The sequence below is a fragment of the Rhodnius prolixus genome, unplaced genomic scaffold, assembly GCF_049639745.1.
Source record: "Rhodnius prolixus isolate KJV_2025 unplaced genomic scaffold, Rpr scaffold_3, whole genome shotgun sequence".
Classification (NCBI taxonomy): domain Eukaryota; kingdom Metazoa; phylum Arthropoda; class Insecta; order Hemiptera; family Reduviidae; genus Rhodnius; species Rhodnius prolixus.
In genome coordinates, this window is record NW_027411603.1 from 52,742,137 (window position 1) to 52,748,136 (window position 6,000).

Here is a 6,000-nt window from a genome sequence, read left to right on the forward strand (position 1 = left end):
ATATTTTTCGTAAATCGAGATAGAAAGCTGTGATATTGCACAAATGTTGAGGTAAAAGAGCACTATAATTCTACAGATTATCGCAGTTCTATCATTAATAAGACCGGAGATACAGCAATTTTAAATATAAAGAAAATGAACAAAATCTCAAAATTTCCTTCACTATATCTTTTTCAAAAATTGAGATAGAAAGCTGTTATTATGCACAAATGTTAAAGAAAAAAAGTACTATAATTCTACAGATTCTCGCAGGTCTATCACTAATAAGACAGGAGATACAGCAATTCTAAATATAAAGAAAATGAACAAAATCTCAAAATTTCATGATCTATATCTTTTTCAAAAATTGAGATAGAAAGCTGTAGTTTTGCTCAAATGTTAAGGTAAAAGAATACTTTAATTCTACAAATTATCGCAGGTCTATCATTAATAAGACCGGAGATACAGCAATTCGAATTAGGAGGAAGATAAAAAAAAATCATAAAATTTACTGCCCTATATGATTTTCAAAAATTGAGATAGAAAGCTGTAATTTTGCACAAATGTTAAGGGAAAAGAGTACTATAATTCTACAGATTCTCGCAGGTCTATCACTAATAAGACAGGAGATACAGCAATTCTAAATATAAAGAAAATGAACAAAATCTCAAAATTTCCTGCCCTATATCTTTTTCGTAAATCGAGATAGAAAGCTGTGATATTGCACAAATGTTGAGGTAAAAGAGCACTATAATTCTACAGATTATCGCAGTTCTATCATTAATAAGACCGGAGATACAGCAATTTTAAATATAAAGAAAATGAACAAAATCTCAAAATTTCCTTCACTATATCTTTTTCAAAAATTGAGATAGAAAGCTGTTATTATGCACAAATGTTAAAGAAAAAAAGTACTATAATTCTACAGATTCTCGCAGGTCTATCATTAATAAGACCGGAGATACAGCAATTCGAATTAGGAGGAAGATAAAAAAAATCATAAAATTTCCTGCCCTATATCTTTTTCAAAAATTGAGATAGAAAGCTGTAATTTTGCACAAATGTTAAGGGAAAAGAGTACTATAATTCTACAGATTCTCGCAGGTCTATCACTAATAAGACAGGAGATACAGCAATATTAAATATAAAGAAAATGAACAAAATCTCAAAATTTCCTGCCCTATCTCTTTTTCAAAAATTGAGATAGAAAGCTGTAGTTTTGCACAAATGTTAAGGTAAAAGTGTACAATACTTCTACAGATTATCGCAGGTCTATCATTAATAAGACCGGAGATACAACAATTCTAATTATAAAGAAAATGAACAAAATCTCAAAATTTCCTGCCCTATATCTTTTTCAAAAATTGATATAGAAAGCTGTAATTTTGCACAAATGTTAATGTAAAAGAGTACTATAATTCTACAAATTCTCGCAGGTCTATCACTAATAAGACCGGAGATACAGCAATTCTAAATATCAAGAAAAAGAACAAAATCTCAAAATTTCCTGCCCTATATCTTTTTCAAAAATTGAGATAGAAAGCTGTAATTTTGCACAAATGTTAAGGTAAAACAGTACTATAATTCTACAAATTCTCGCAGGTCTATCACTAATAAGACCGGAGATACAGCAATTCTAAATATAAAGAAAATGAACAAAATTTCAAAATTTCCTGCCCTATATCTTTTTCAAAAATTGAGATAGAAAGCTGTAGTTTTGCACAAATGTTAAGGTAAATGAGTATTATAATTCTACAAATTCTCGCAGGTCTATCACTAATAAGACCGGAGATACAGCAATTCGAATTAGGAGGAAGATAAAAAAAATCATAAAATTTCCTGCCCTATATCTTTTTCAAAAATTGAGATAGAAAGCTGTAATTTTGCACAAATGTTAAGGGAAAAGAGTACTATGATTCTACAGATTCTCGCAGGTCTATCACTAATAAGACAGGAGATACAGCAATATTAAATATAAAGAAAATGAACAAAATCTCAAAATTTCCTGCACTATATCTTTTTCAAAAATTGTGATAGAAAGCATTAGTTTTGCACAAATGTTAATGTAAAAGAGTACTATAATTGTACAGATTCTCGCAGGTCTATCAGTAATAAGACAGGAGATACAGTAATTTTAAATATAAAGAAAATGAACAAAATCTCAAAATTTCCTGCCCTATATCTTTTTCAAAAATTGAGATAAAAAGCTGTAGTTTTGCACAAATGTTAAGGTAAAAGAATACTTTAATTCTACAAATTATCGCAGGTCTATCATTAATAAGACCGGAGATACAGCAATTCCAATTAGGAGGAAGATAAAAAAAAATCATAAAATTTCCTGCCCTATATGTTTTTCAAAAATTGAGATAGAAAGCTGTAATTTTGCACAAATGTTAAGGGAAAAGAGTACTATAATTCTACAGATTCTCGCAGGTCTATCACTAATAAGACAGGAGATACAGCAATTCTAAATATAAAGAAAATGAACAAAATCTCAAAATTTCCTGCCCTATATCTTTTTCAAAAATTGAGATAGAAAGCTGTTATTATGCACAAATGTTAAAGAAAAAAAGTACTATAATTCTACAGATTCTCGCAGGTCTATCATTAATAAGACCGGAGATACAGCAATTCGAATTAGGAGGAAGATAAAAAAAATCATAAAATTTCCTGCCCTATATCTTTTTCAAAAATTGAGATAGAAAGCTGTAATTTTGCACAAATGTTAAGGGAAAAGAGTACTATAATTCTACAGATTCTCGCAGGTCTATCACTAATAAGACAGGAGATACAGCAATATTAAATATAAAGAAAATGAACAAAATCTCAAAATTTCCTGCCCTATCTCTTTTTCAAAAATTGAGATAGAAAGCTGTAGTTTTGCACAAATGTTAAGGTAAAAGTGTACAATACTTCTACAGATTATCGCAGGTCTATCATTAATAAGACCGGAGATACAGCAATTCTAAATATCAAGAAAAAGAACAAAATCTCAAAATTTCCTGCCCTATATCTTTTTCAAAAATTGAGATAGAAAGCTGTAATTTTGCACAAATGTTAAGGTAAAACAGTACTATAATTCTACAAATTCTCGCAGGTCTATCACTAATAAGACCGGAGATACAGCAATTCTAAATATAAAGAAAATGAACAAAATTTCAAAATTTCCTGCCCTATATCTTTTTCAAAAATTGAGATAGAAAGCTGTAGTTTTGCACAAATGTTAAGGTAAATGAGTATTATAATTCTACAAATTCTCGCAGGTCTATCACTAATAAGACCGGAGATACAGCAATTCGAATTAGGAGGAAGATAAAAAAAATCATAAAATTTCCTGCCCTATATCTTTTTCAAAAATTGAGATAGAAAGCTGTAATTTTGCACAAATGTTAAGGGAAAAGAGTACTATGATTCTACAGATTCTCGCAGGTCTATCACTAATAAGACAGGAGATACAGCAATATTAAATATAAAGAAAATGAACAAAATCTCAAAATTTCCTGCACTATATCTTTTTCAAAAATTGTGATAGAAAGCATTAGTTTTGCACAAATGTTAATGTAAAAGAGTACTATAATTGTACAGATTCTCGCAGGTCTATCAGTAATAAGACAGGAGATACAGTAATTTTAAATATAAAGAAAATGAACAAAATCTCAAAATTTCCTGCCCTATATCTTTTTCAAAAATTGAGATAAAAAGCTGTAGTTTTGCACAAATGTTAAGGTAAAAGTGTACAATAATTCTACAGATTATCGCAGGTCTATCACTAATAAGACCGGAGATACAGCAATTCTAAATATCAAGAAAAAGGACAAAATCTCAAAATTTCCTGCCCTATATCTTTTTCAAAAATTGAGATAGAAAGCTGTAATTTTGCACAAATGTTAAGGTAAAACAGTACTAAATTTTCTACAAATTCTCGCAGGTCTATCACTAATAAGACCGGAGATACAGCAATTCTAAATATAAGGAAAATGAACAAAATTTCAAAATTTCCTGCCCTATATCTTTTTCAAAAATTGAGATAGAAAGCTGTAGTTTTGCACAAATGTTAAGGTAAATGAGTATTATAATTCTACAAATTCTCGCAGGTCTATCACTAATAAGACAGGAGATACAGCAATTCTAAATATAAAGAAAATGAACAAAATCTCAAAATTTCCTGCCCTATATCTTTTTCAAAATTTGAGATAGAAAGCAGCAGTTTTGCACAAATGTTAAGGTAAAAAAGTTCTATAATTCTACAAATTCTCGCAGGCCTATCACTAATAAGAAAGGAAATACAGCAATTCGAAATATAAAGAAAATGAAAAAATCTTAAAATTTCCTGCCCTATATCTTTTTCAAAAATTGAGATAGAAAGCTGTAGTTTTGCTCAAATGTTAAGGTAAAAGAATACTTTAATTCTACAGATTATCACAGGTCCATCATTAATAAGACCGGAGATACAGCAATTCGAATTAGGAGGAAGATAAAAAAAATCATAAAATTTCCTGCCCTATATCTTTCTCAAAATTTGAAATAGAAAGCAGCAGTTTTGCACAAATGTTAAGGTAAAAAAGTTCTATAATTCTACAAATTCTTGCAGGCCTATCACTAATAAGAAAGGAGATACAGTAATTCTAAATATAAAAAAAATGAACAAAATCTTAAAATTTCCTGCCCTATATCTTTTTCAAAAATTGAGATAGAAAGCTGTAGTTTTGCTCAAATGTTAAGGTAAAAGAATACTTTAATTCTACAGATTATCGCAGGTCCATCATTAATAAGACCGGAGGTACAGCAATTCGAATTAGGAGGAAAATAAAAAAAATCATAAAATTTCCTGCCCTATATCTTTCTCAAAAATTGTGATAGAAAGCTGTAGTTTTGCACAAATGTTAAGGTAAAAGAGTATTTTAATTGTACAGATTCTCACAAGTCTATCACTGATAAGTCAGGAGATACAGCAATTTTAAATATAAAGAAAATGAACAAAATCTCGAAATTCCCTGCCCTATATCTTTTTCAAAAATTGAGATAGAAAGCTGTAGTTTTGCACCAAAATTAAGGTAAAAGAATACTATAATTCTACAGATTCTCGCAGCTCTATCACAAATAAGACAGGAGATGTAGCAATTCTAAATATAAAGAAAATGAACAAAATTTCCTGTCCTATATCTTTTTCAAAAATTGTGATAGAAAGCATTAGTTTTGCACAAATGTTAATGTAAAAGAGTACTATAATTCTACAGATTCTCGCAGGTCTATCACTAATCAGACAGGAGATACAGTAATTTTAAATTTAAATAAAATGAACAAAATCTCAAAATTTCCTGCCCTATATATTTTTCGTAAATCGAGATAGAAAGCTGTGATATTGCACAAATGTTGAGGTAAAAGAGCACTATAATTCTACAGATTATCGCAGTTCTATCATTAATAAGACCGGAGATACAGCAATTTTAAATATAAAGAAAATGAACAAAATCTCAAAATTTCCTTCACTATATCTTTTTCAAAAATTGAGATAGAAAGCTGTTATTATGCACAAATGTTAAAGAAAAAAAGTACTATAATTCTACAGATTCTCGCAGGTCTATCACTAATAAGACAGGAGATACAGCAATTCTAAATATAAAGAAAATGAACAAAATCTCAAAATTTCATGATCTATATCTTTTTCAAAAATTGAGATAGAAAGCTGTAGTTTTGCTCAAATGTTAAGGTAAAAGAATACTTTAATTCTACAAATTATCGCAGGTCTATCATTAATAAGACCGGAGATACAGCAATTCGAATTAGGAGGAAGATAAAAAAAAATCATAAAATTTACTGCCCTATATGTTTTTCAAAAATTGAGATAGAAAGCTGTAATTTTGCACAAATGTTAAGGGAAAAGAGTACTATAATTCTACAGATTCTCGCAGGTCTATCACTAATAAGACAGGAGATACAGCAATTCTAAATATAAAGAAAATGAACAAAATCTCAAAATTTCCTGCCCTATATCTTTTTCGTAAATCGAGATAGAAAGCT